Below are 13,726 nucleotides of genomic sequence, written 5' to 3'. Positions count from 1 at the left end.
GGTATTAGCAGTAGAAGTAATAGAAAGTGGTTGAAATTTGCTTCTATTTGGAAGATAGAGACAGCAGATTTCCTGATTAAATCCACGTGGGGTGGGAGGTAAAAGGAGAAGTCAAGAATGACTCTGAAGTTTTTGTTCTGAGCCATCGGAGTGATGGAGTATTTTACTATTTACTGAGATATGGAAACAAGTCTGACAAGAATTGAGGGTCTAATTCTTGACTGTGTTTATTTGAGATACTTACTAGACATTCTCTTGGAGATTTCAAGCAAGTTGTTTGATGCATACCCTGGAATGCAAGGGTAAATTCTGGGCTGAATTAATAAAAACTCACACACACACACAATTAAATAATAATAATTTAAAAAATGATAGCATGAACCTGAGTGAGAGAGCCAAGGAGGGAGTATAGCTATAAAGGAGGAGAAAAGCATGAATTAAGCCTTCAGTCACTCCGAAGATAAGAGGTGGAGGAGAAGAAGAAGAGTCAGCGAGAGACTGAAAATAAACCACTAGTGAGATAAGAGGAAATGCAATAGAAGGCATCTCCTAGAACACCAAGACAAATATTTCAAGGAGAATAATATCATGAACTATATGAAATGGTTCTGATAGTTTAGTAAGAGAGATTTGAACATTGGATTAAGTCAGGTAGAGACCATCAGTGACCATTATGAAGGAAATTTTACAGGACAGGAGAGGAACCTCTTTGGCGTAGGCTTAAGAAAGAGTGGGAAGAGAGAATCAGTAATAGGAAATAGTGACTACAGTTTTGAGCAGCATTTTTATAAAAAGGTTCAAAATGGGAGCTCCCTAGAAGGAGTAAATGCAGTTAAAGGAAAGTTTTTAAAAAAAAAAATTTAATATAGGAGAAACAATATTTTTTGTGCCAATACACAAGAAAAAATGGTGAGGTAGGAATGAAAGGAAAGAATGATGGCTGGAATGATGTCCTGTAGTAGGACAGCAGGGTAGGATTTAGTGAACAAGTAGAGAGATTGACCTCAGACAGAATCACAAGTTCATCTATATTCACTGCAGTGAACACACCTTATGTGGACGTAGATGCCAGTGGGTGGGTCTGTGTTGTGTTGAAAGTCTGTGGAAGCCCTCTTCTGGCTGCTTGACTTTAATAGTAAATAAAGAAACCAGATCATCTGCTGAAAATGAGGATGAGGGGGGAGGTTTCAGGCAAGAGGAGAAGTTTAAATAGTCATTTAGAAGAGTCAAAGAGTAAACAGATTTGTGAAATATGGACTGATCACCATGAACAACGAGGTCCAACTGAGATTGTTGGTCATGAACTAGAAGCTCAACCAACCAGCAAGGTTTGTTTGCTTCAGGCCACACGCAGACACAGAATAAACAAAATGTGCAGAGAATATTGTTACCCTCATGTTTCCAGTGTTTAATCTGGCTTTTTGCTGGAGCCCATGCTCTCTTCTTAAAGCAAGGGGGAAAATGTCATTTTTAAAAATCCAGTTTAAATTGTTGTGCTCCTTCCAAATGTTTAGCAATCCTTTTAGGTGAAGTCTGTCTGGGATAAAAATGCCTCCCCCGTGGACTCCCACCCTGCACCTCTCCCTAAAATAGCTTGGTGAATAGGGTGTGGCTTATTTGATCTCAGGGCAGTAGAGAATATGTGTGCTCCTTGGTTGTTTTGTCTTCTCCCTCCTGTGCTGCCCAAGGTTTCCTGCGTTGTCACATGCCCTGAGTGGAATATAGCCATGCACTGAATAAGGACATTTTGGTCAATGACACACCAAATATACAACAGTGGTTCCGCAAGATTATAATAGAACTGAAAAATTTTTGTTATTGGTGAAAATGATTTACCCCTTCCCCACTGGGTGCTGGAGATTGAGTCCTTACGCTATCTTGAGAAAAGGAATTTTCTGAGACTCTCATAGGAGGATGAGTGATATTTATTTGTGTGGAATTACATCCCCGGGTTTGCAAAGTCTCATTTCCCTTAATCCATGCCTGGAAGATGTGCATCTGGGGATTCAGCAGAGCTAGAAGCAAAGCCAGTTTCCAGAGCTTCTGTTGCATGGTGGAGCTGGGTCTGGTATAGCATCAGGCTAGCTGCAGCCCATTAGTCTATTGTGCATGGGGTCCACATGGCCATGAGCCATGGGGTGAATGCAGGACTGTGAGAGTCCCACGAGCCCAGAGTCAACCAAGGGGAAGCCAGGAACCAAGAGGGCAAGAGTCAAGAAAGAAAGAGAGTGAACTCCTTTGTCCAGGGCATTAAATATCTCAAATCTTCCAGTGCTTGCAGTGGCCACGCCCACTCTGACTGATGACCTGTTCCCAAGTGTGACAGATGAGTGTCTCTTCTCCTCCCCTGTTCAGTCCCTTCCCCCAGTGATCTGTAGGGAATGGATGGTAGCTTCCTGACAAAAGCTGCACAAATGGCATGCCTATAATATTTGGCCTTCCCTTTGCTCCTATCTTGTTATTTATAACTAGGTTAATTACAACAGTATCATTTCTGTTACCTAGTGATGTCACAGTCATGTAACAGGAAAGGCATTCCCCGTGTGATTGCGGTGATGCTGGTGTAAACAAACCCACTGCGCTGCCAGTTGTATAAAAGTATAGCACATACAGTTATGCACAGTACATAATACTGGGCAATGATAATAAATGACTGTGTTTACTACACTTTTCATCATTATTTTAGAGTTTACTCTTTCTTCTTATAAAAGGAAAGATTTCTGTAAAACATGTGCTGCTTTATGTACACCGGCAGCAGCCTCACGCCTCTCATGCTAACTGTAAGTCTTGATTATGTCATTTTCTCTTGTGCTTGATTTAATCTCATGCTGTTTTGTTCACTAACTTGATGTTCAGGTTTGTAGCCTGGAAGCAATAGGCTGTACCATACATGGAGCAGCCTGCATATACCATCTAGGTTTGTGTAAGTGCACAAACCTAGATGGTATATATTGATGTTTGCACAATGATGAAATTGCCTAAGGGTGCATTTTTCAGAATGGATCCCTGTCATTAAGCAATTCCTGACTCTAATAACCTTGCCCCATTTGTGTATGAGGTAAGAATGACCATGGGAGGGCAGTCTAAACTTACCTGCATTATGGAATTGAATGTCATACTGGTGTTGGGGACGCTCTTGCTCAACTGGGAGTGCATAGGTTTAATTAGCCTCCCTTAGTCACTATAGGGTTTCCCTTGGCATGAGCATCTATTTGGGAACAAGCGGGCCACCCACAGGACCATGTGGCAGTGGAAGGGCATTTTGTAGCAGAGGCTCATGGGCACTGGCCAATGGGCTGAACGAAGGACCAAGCAGAGGGTTTTGGTGAGCCAGCAGAAGGCTAGGTGACACGGCGTCAGCTGGGAGCACCGCTGGTATCTGACCAAGCAAGAGACAGAGAAGGCTACTTTCAGCTTCAAGTGGCAGAGTTCACCAGTTATTTGTAAAGGGAATCTGTGAATAATAAATACATTTCTGGGGAAGGGGTGTAGAAGGGGAAAAAGATGACATGTACAAAGTGTAGAGAAGTGATTAATGACACTAATAACCTACATTTCAATAGTACTTAAGTATTTTTGGAGATCTTTTTCATCATGTTTCCCCCCTCCCACCCTTCATCTTCATATTCATTTCACTGGAACAGCACTGCTTTCATGGAGCTTTTATTCTAACGTAAATATAGGGAGAGCTTAATGACTGTTGCTTAACTAAATGAAGAAGACGATGATGAATGCTGCAGGAAAAATACAATGGAAAAGTCGGCATTTCGAGCTAGGCTATAGAGGATAATGAAAACAATGAATGGAACACGTCCATAGCCACAGCACGATCACAGGAGCTAGAAAATGTAGAGCATGTTGTCTGTTTTTTGAATAATGCAAGAAAAAGACCACAGGCTAGTCAACAGACTTTGTTTCAAATCCTGCTTCTGCCTTTTATTTTCTGAGTGAATATGCAAGGGGTAGTTAGTTACCCTTTATGCTCCTCAGTTTCCTAAGTAAAGAAATGGAAATACATTTATAATATCCTTCAATATTGTTGTAAAGTGTCAATGACACTGTTTAGATATATCATTTAGCACAGAGCAGATCTTCATTATTGCTACATGAGAAACAGGAAGGGAAATAAGGTTTGATGTAAAGGTCAGGATGAAATGAGGGCAGGACTTCAAAGTCATGATAAATATCCAGATGAGATGTTATGCCACGGATGGTGGTGACTTGGTGAAAACTTATGAACCGTAAATGTTACTACTGATTCAGTGGTGAATATTATCCCTGACCACAGCTTTGGATTTTTTGTTCATTGCAGCAAGGGAGCTGTGGGGTGTTTCACTAAGAGAATGTAAACCCTTATTACAGAATTTGGGCTTGGTAAAGTCATTTTGGGGAGGAAGTTGGGTTTTTCTCTGGATTGAATGATGGCAGGAAGTGGGTTAAGATTGGGTCTTAATGAGTTTTTTAAGGAGAGAAGATAAGAACAGGGACAAATCTATAAAGGAGCAGCAGTCACACATATAACCTCTATACATGGGCCGTTTCTTCATTTTTGTGGTTTGGACAATGCTTGTTTTTCTCTGTGTTCAGACAAGATGGACAAGTGGCCTTGATTTTGTCTTGATCCATCACAGCCCAGAGTAGCCTTGTCTAATGATCTGTGAGGTTGCGTATGTTCTACAGGAGAACATCAAGTCCTAGCTGTGAGTGCGAGACAAGCTTCCAGCAACACCAAGACCTAAGGAATAATAGCACCTGGCCAGATCCCAGGTCTCTGGGTTATTTTATTCTCTCTGGTAAGGTCAAAGGTGTGTGCTTTAGGAGATATACACAAAATTGATGAATGGGAGAGAAACCAGAACTGGATCCTTTTACATCAGATGCATGAGAATGAGAATTTGAACTACAGATGCATGGAAGGATAGTGATTAACCCCCTAAACTGGATTACTTATTTATCAGAAATCGTTTAAATGGGATTCCTGGGATGTGTGATTAATTGGACAGGAGTTCTAAATCCCTTTAATACTTATGTTTCATAAGTCTATGCTTTTATTTGACATATTACATCAAAGAAGGATTTTTTAAATTGTGTTGGTGGTTTTGACTACGTGGTGTCACCCAAATTGTTAATTTAGTATAAAACTTATCAAGCTTCTTTTGCCAGAGCACTAGAGTCTTGCAAAACTTCCTGAGCTGCCACCTCAGGCCGGAAGGGCAAGAGCAATGACTAGGCTTCTACCTCCTACCTGAAACCAGACATGGACAACCTCCTTTAATTTCTACCACATGTTAGATGTTTTTTTTGTTTTGTTTTATAAGACTTTACTTTAAAAAGGGGTCACTACTTCCTGACATTTCATTGCTTGTCAGTTATCTAGAAATCACCATCCTGGACAGAGATAATTATAGGCAGATCTGGTTATTCCTAGCAGGCTGTTTGAAATGTAAATGTTTGTCCTGACTCAATCTTTGCCTATGGTTATAGCAAGACCTTGCTGAAAAGTGAACAATTTTTCAATCTCAGCATTCATGGCAACGATCAGTTTGATAGCTTTTTGCCTCATTATGCTCCCAGTATGCTCCATTATTAAGCAGAATGGTTTAAATGAAGAAATGATTACAGCAAGGGAAATGGATTTTCAGTAGTATTGGCTTTATAAGTTCATTGGTCTTCTGGCTTGATACTAATATTTTATCTATTAAAAGGTAAATCGAGGCAAGCAGACTTCTTAAGCAGTTTAAAAATGAAACTATTATGTTGTTTTTCATGTTTTTACATTAGTAACACCGAAAATGCACTTAGATAAATTTTCTGTAAAAGGAAGACATTCTCTCTACTTCTGCTCCAAAGTGCCACTTGTACATAGCTTGATTGCACATTCTAGGCCATTCACCAACATAATTGTATGTGTACATTATAGCTATTATGTTGCTGTGGGTTATTTACTCCTGGTATTTATCACCAAGTGCCTGTATGATTGTAAAGTGTCTGCAGAACTTGACAACTGGATCACATTCTCCTTCATCTAGAATCAGCTTCACTTGTATGCACTCTGACCAATAGCCATAGAGCAACTTAGGTGCAGTTTCTGGCAATACATTGTACTGAAAAAGACACTTGTAACTTTACAATAAATTATTTCAAGGATTTGTCATAGTCTTGAGATTAAAAATTAAACTTCCACACATTCCTGACAGCTGTAATCACCACCTAATAGGCAAGCTCAGTATTGGGTCACCAATGTTCTTATCTTTTATTACCATAGTGACCTAACCCAGCCCTCCCTTGACTTTATGCTTTATGCTTGTTGCATCCTTGTGTTCCAATGTTTTTCCTCTAGAACTCCTATTTCTTATAAAATACATAACACTGCGTTAATAATCTACTCAAAAATTTGCATCTGATATCTCCTAGATTTAACTGACACATGACTGTCAAAAGCAATTTCTCTCTTGAATAGAGGCAGATGCTTCCTTTATAGCCATGAACACCTGGTGACAGATGTTGATTTGTGTCTACCTGGACCCTAAGACCCCATTCAGATTTTTACTTCTTTTATTTTTTATTTATTTTTTTAAAGGGTAAATGAGAAACATTAACTTTTTTAAAAAAACAAACATCTTTATTGTTGAAAGTATTACAGATGTCCTCATTTTCTCCCCATTAACCCCCCCTTTCACTTCTTTTAACTAGAACACCAGTCAGTGTCTTCCAGCCCCCAAACTCTGTTCCAGAAAGTCATGATTTCAAGATTTTTGCAATGAAGGAGCAACTTTATTTGGAAATCCCAAGCTTTCTTTCCACATCTGATTAAATTAGGGGGCCGCTAGCTCCAAGAGCAGCCAATTTATGATTTGACCCTTCGTGGAAGATTTAGACAGGAACAAAATAGTGAGATAGGCCAAGCACATTCCCTCTCCGAATAGCCTGAATGACTCAGAGAAATTGCTGGGAATCTAAAGGCTAAGAAGGCAATTTAAAATATGTATCCTTGGAAATCTCTGCCTCTAAGAATAAGAAAATCAAAAAGAAATTGCTGAGGCTTGAAAACTATGCCTTTGTTTTACTATCAGCACAGGAGCAGTGAAAGAATGAAAGAAAAATAAAGCTAGACAGTCTGCTTGATGTGGAGAAAGAGCTATGCCTGTGGACAAAAAGTGTGAGATTTTGGAAGATCTGTAGGACAGATAAGTAGAAAAAAAGAGACCTTGAGTGCAAATCTGGGCAGAAATAATAGCAGGACAGAGATGCATGCATATCTAATTATTCTTGAATAGAATATTAGGAAGGGGTGTGTTGACTTAGTAAATATTAAATCAGTAATTGAGACCAGGTCCCCAAAAAGAAATAAAAATCTCTATTAATGACGTGGGATTATTTCTCAGAGGTAACCCAAATATCGGAAGCAACTGAGAACCATTCTCTTAAGGCAAAAGAAAAATACCAACATGGAATTATTAAAGCATTAATTTGTAAAATTTGAATGTTATATATGGAGATGTAACTATTGCCCTAGATGAATCCAGCTTAGAAATGTGTGGAATCAGGATTATAAAAGCATAGAGAAGATTCGAGATTTTTTTTTTTCAAATGTTAGTATGGTCAATGTTAGATTCAGTCTTACCCTGTTTGGATATTAGTCTAATGGCTTTAAATGTTAGTCTAATCCTGTACTTATAGGATATAGGTTCTACATGTTGGTCCTTGTGTGTTCGTAGATATAAAATGTTAAGATTAATGTTGTATATTTAGGAACCGAGTCAACATTCCAGGAATAAAAATGGTAGAAGAGTGGTGGTCAAAGGACAAATAGAGCAGGCTTGCCAATTTTGTCTTCCTTTAAAACCTCTTTGATTCCTAACCCTATAATATCTACATACATCTCTTCAGCCAGAGCTGGGTCTCATAGCTAGTCTTTCTGTGAGAGAGTCTGGGAGGTAAGTAGTTTAGCAAAATTTAGGTTTTATTAATAAGTAAAATGAGAATAATGGATATTGTGCTGAAGCAAAAAAAAACAATGAGTGAACAATTAATGCTTTTAGTAAAATTGGGACTCATTCCCAATCTCTTACCATGATGGATCACAAGATAAAGAAATGTCAGGACAAGAAGACAAAAAGAAAGCAAATGAAAAAGATGAGATACTCATACCTAGCAAAAAAATATCAGTCCTGCATGAGGTCCAAAGTAGGTTTAACTGTCTAATATCCAGTTGAACTTTCCTCTAAGTAGTAAGCATTCTATGGCGGATACAGACTAATGGAGACATCTCCCTGCTATATAAAAAGTATGTACGAAAAAAAATTCTTCTCAAAACCCAAAACATTAAAGAAAATGAAGTAAAGATAGTGTTTTATCAGGGCTCTAGGAGCATGGGTTATATCATCAACAGCAGCTTCCTTTTAGTAATTTGCTAAGGATGATTCTCCAGCTGCAGGACTTGGAGAACTCTGCCTCAGAGGCCCAAAGCAGTGAAATGGCAAGAATAAGTGGCTGCAAGAAACTATGATGGAACTAGAGTAAAAATGCCTTCAAGTCACGAAAGTATGTGTGGCGAAGTAGTGGGAATTAGCTACCACATATATTCCATGCTCACTATAATGCCAGGACTCTGGTTATGCGATGTTCAAAGAGAAATTAATTAAGTTTCTCTTTGGAATTAAGGACATTAGGGAATTAAGACATTTTGAATGTGTAGATGAAAATAAACTCTGAAAAATGGGTCTACCGCCACTGCAAAATTTGAGCTCCCCAAATAGCAGGTTTTTTCTAATGCTACATAATGGGAGAGAAGACTTCTTTTTCTCAAAGACAGAGAATTTAAATAATGCCATAATTAATTCCATAATGAGATATTTTTATGAACTGACTATCAATTCACAAGGCTTAAAGGCTAGACCCCTGGGACAGAATGATTGGCAACCTGAGGAGCCTGAAACAAAGATTTTTCTTGATTTTTATCTCTCCTCCATTGTTCAGACATCACAAAGTCTTAGGAAGAGGAATGTAGATCCAGCTATGGTTTTGGAACCTTCTTTTTGCTTTGGGTAACTGTTATCAGGCCTGGGAACTGGGTTATTGTCTTCATTTTGTGTTTGGCTTGTTCCTTGTTTCCAATGTGTTCTTTAGACTTTTTACAAATGGGGGCACATGAGAGACTTGCAGAAGTAATCCAACCTCAGAGACATTGTAGAGCTACACCCTTTCCAATGAGAGACAGACAGGGAAGCTGTTGATATTCTCCAACTCTACTCAGCGGTCTGACTTAAAGTTCTGCTATCTAGTTGAGAATTAAAAAACAAACAAACAAAAGCCCCACAAAACAACACAATATTGAAAATGATAATTTGGACTTCAGCTTGAAGATTTGGGATTTTTTTAAACTTAATATTTAAAAGCAAGATAAATTTGTTTTAAAATTTACTCTATTTAGATATAACCTGAGTATTTTGTGGATATAAGTTTGTAGGATATCATTTTTGGCCTTTATTTTCTGTTCAGGTGTATGATAATGAAGGGTGTTTATATTTAAATTTGGGAGCGTTCTATGTTCTTGACATCTTGTTATTAGAATATTTTCATGATGTCATTTGAACTAATACATAACTTATGGTGAAGGTTTCTTACACAACGTGACTGGGGGTATTTTGGGAAAAAGCAAAAAAAGAATAAGGAATACTTTTCTGCCCTAGGGAACAGTAGGGTCCTCACTTAATATGCGGAACTGACCTATTTCAGACCACTGTGGGGACAAAAGCTAAACTCCTAGGAGCAGAAGGAAGCCCACACAGCAATTGTGGGTATTTGTGGGATGTACTCAGGAAAGGTGAGTAAAACAATCTTCATGGAATGGTGCTTATAATTACAATGAATTAAGAAAACAACAAGCTGAATGTAATTGAAAGAATGTCTAGGTTTCTGACTTTTTTCTATTTGGAAGGGCTTCTGCTAGAGTGACATACCTGGTCTCTCTCCCTGCCTCTTACCCATTTTTCTGCATTAGAAGAATGAATTAAATATTTAGGGGAAATTAGAGGAATATTGGACATGGCTAGCCAGCTTTTAGTGAATTGTATAGTACTCTGCATCCCAAATTCATGTCCACCCAGAATCTAGGAATGTGACCATTTTTGGAAATAGGGTCCTTGCAGATATAATCAGATTAAGATGAGGTCATACAGGATTAGGGTGGGCCCTAAATCCAATGCCTGGTGTCCTTATAAGAAGAAGAGAGGAGAGACAGAGACATCAGAGAAGAATGCCACATGAAGACGAGGCACAGAGGAAAGTGATGCAGCTTACAGGCCAAGGAACACCAAGGTTTGCTGGGAACCACCAGAAGCTAGGGGGAGGCAAGAAGGGATTCTTTCCTAGAATCTTCAGAGCATGGTTCTTCCAACACATTGATTTCAGACTTGTAGCTTCTAGACCTATGAGGTATAAAATAAGGATTCTTTTAACCCACAGAGTTTGTGGTAACTTGTTGCAGCAACCCTAGGAACCAGCTCTATTATCTTCCTTTTTGGAGCTAGGTCTGTCTGCAAGAGGCATGAGTTATGGTTGGCTCTCTGCTATGTGATCATCCAGCTGTATCTGTCATTAATGTTGAATCTGTCTAATTCAGAAGTATAATGTTAATTCAAAAGCAGGATCTCCCATTATCTTAACAGTGACAAAGTTAATTTTTTAAAATATGTTTTTATTGATTTCAGAGAGAGGAAGGGAGACAAGGAGAGAGAAACATCAATGATGAGAGAGTCATTGATTAGCTGCCTCTTGCACACCCTCTACTGGGGATCGAGCCCGCAACGAAGGCATGTGCCCTGACTGGGAATCGAACCTCAATCTCCTGGATCATAGGTCGATACTCAACCACTGAGCCACGCCAGCCAGGCCAAAGTTAATATTTTCATCTTCATCTATATGATCTGAATTTATCTCAATTCAGGGAGGAATTAAATATATAATAAATAGTATACTTTTATTATATGCTATATCACATACAGTATATATTTACTATGTTATTTATTGCCCACCTAAAATCCCAGCACATCATTATATACAGCAAAACTCCCAACCTCAGTACACGCTATAATGTCTTTTTTCTGATAGATTAATTAAAGCACATGGCTCCTGTCTTAGGCAGATCGGGCTGCCATCGTAAGATACCATAGACTGGGTGGCTTAAACAGACATTTATTTTCTTACAGTTCTGGAATCTAGAAGTCCTTTCCTTCCCTTTCCCTTTCCCTTTCCCTTTCCCTTTCCCTTTCCCTTTCCCTTTCCCTTTCCCTTTCCCTTTCCCTTTCCCTTTCCCTTTCCCTTTCCCTTTCCCTTTCCCTTTCCCTTTCCCTTTCCCTTTCCCTTTCCCTTTCCCTTTCCCTTCTTTCCCTTTCCCTTTCCCTTTCCCTTCTTTCCCTTTCCCTTTCCCTTTCCCTTCTTTCCCTTTCCCTTCTTTCCCTTTCCCTTTCCTTTCCTTTCCTGCCCTTTCCCTTTCCTTTTCCCTTTCCTTTCCTTCTTTTTCCTTTTCCGTTTCCTTTTCCTTTCCTTTTTCTATTCTTTTCCTTTTCTTTTTTTCTTTTCTTTCCCTTTCTTTTCTTTCTTTTTCTTTCTTTTTTCTTCTCTTCTTTATTAATTGAAGTCACTATCTGTGCCTCAACAACCTGTCCTATATTTATAACTTGACCTTGACCATCTCCACAGCTTAAAACTTTTGATTTTACATGCTTTAGAGTATAAATTAAAAAGCATAAAATCTCTTCTACTTTTTAATTTTTTTTTTTTCTTGCATCAGGGAATTTTTATTGCTGTCTCCTTTCCTAGAATATGCTCCCCCTCTTCACTTTACTATGGATGTGCACAACTCTATTCAGTACAATTTTGTTAAAGTTCTATAATGTACAACCCTTATAATACTTCATTAGTATTCACTCTAATTAGTTTAATTTCACAATGGTTCAATAATTAATTTCCAAAAATACAATTAATAATTAGCATTTCATTTATGAAAACATTTAATAAAAATAACAAGGTTTCTAATATAAATAAACTATTTTCATAACAAAATGGATATATTTTCTAATAAAACGGACCTGAAAAATATTGCCTAAAAGAAAGCTCATCATAATTTGTGTTTCTGTTCTCTTTATAACTGTGGGACTACAGAGCCTGCCCTTCTAGTATTGGTGAATTTGTAAGGGACAATAGTTATTTTAAAAAAGGTGCAGCAACAGCTCTTAGGTCTCAGTTCTACCAGCAGAAGGGTTCCTATTCTGCCTCTCTCCTCAGGGGGACTGGTGAAAACAGTTCAAAGGAGCTATGATTATATGATAAGCTATGCACCATTAGTATTGTAAACTGAGATGTTAAAGTCCCTACTTTGCTGTTACATTTTCCTCTCTCCTGCTCTTTAGTTTTGTTGAATGGGACAGTGCCTATTCTGAGTTTATACACAAAAGAAACTGGAGAGATTGTCTTTAAAAAACATAATTAGGCCCTGGCCTTGTTGCTCCGTTGGTGAGAGCATCAACTCTATACTTCAAGGTTTTGGGTTCAGTTCCTGGTTGGGTCACATACAAGAAGCAACCAATGAATGCATAAATAAGTGAACAACAAATTGATCTCTCTCTCTCTCTCTCTCTCTCTCTCTCCCCTTCTCTCTCTAAAATCAATAAAAAAAAATTAAAAGCATGATTAAACTATACACAGAATATATACTAAAAAGCACATGTAAATATATTTTTTTATTTATATATAATATTTATAAATATATTATAAATATATAATGAAAAGGTACACATATTATATTTGTAAATTAATGCATCATATTATTTGAGTCAATAGTTAAATTTCATCTTGCATTTTGCTTTGCAAGATCTGTTCAAATTAAAACTCAAGTATGTCATTCTGGGTCATTAAACTCTGAATAAAAGGTTCCTCAGTGGTAAATAACTCACCAACAATAGTTCTGACTCTTATTATAGCACCATCACATTATATTATAATTATTACTCATCTGATTTCCCCCTATTAAGAGAAAGAAGTGATAGTGTCTCATCTTTATAATTTAGCATTATACCTTAAAGTCCACTGCAAACAAGATGTTGAATAAATATTTTGTAAATTTTAGAGGAAAAAATAAATTAATGAAGGATCTCAGCAACTTTATTTCAAATTTTTTGATTGCTTTCAGACAATTGATATTAAAAAGGTTTAAAATTTTGAAATGGAACCCAATAGTCTCCTTCACTGTCCACTGACTCCAAAATTTAAATACTAGCTACCAATACAGAATAAGACTTTCACCATCTGACTGATGCTTAGAGGCAATATCTGTTTATATGCCTCAGAAATTCTATCTAATATTTGCTCAGAGTATAGTGAATTACTTAATCCTGATTGAATATCAGGGAGAAAGATTACAAGTTATGCCCTAGTAATGCTATTGTTGTCAATTTGCTTTCACCTAAAATATTTTCTGAGGGACAAATGGGGAAGGTTAAAACAAAAAAATACCACCCTAGCTGGTGTTTCTCAGTGGTTAGAGCATCAGCCAGTGCACTGAAGGGCAGGTACCTGGGTTACAGGTATGATTCTAGCCATGTGCCAGAGGCAGCCAATCGATGTGTCTCTCTTACATAGATGTTTCTCTCTCTCTTCCCACTCCCTTCCTCCCTTCTACTCTCTCTAAAAAACAATGGAAAAAATATCCTTAGGTGAAGATTAA

This window comes from Miniopterus natalensis, chromosome 9 (genome assembly GCF_054644295.1).
Source record: "Miniopterus natalensis isolate mMinNat1 chromosome 9, mMinNat1.hap1, whole genome shotgun sequence".
NCBI lineage: Eukaryota > Metazoa > Chordata > Mammalia > Chiroptera > Miniopteridae > Miniopterus > Miniopterus natalensis.
The sequence above is the reverse complement of the archived record's forward strand: the minus strand, read 5'-3'. Positions refer to the sequence as shown.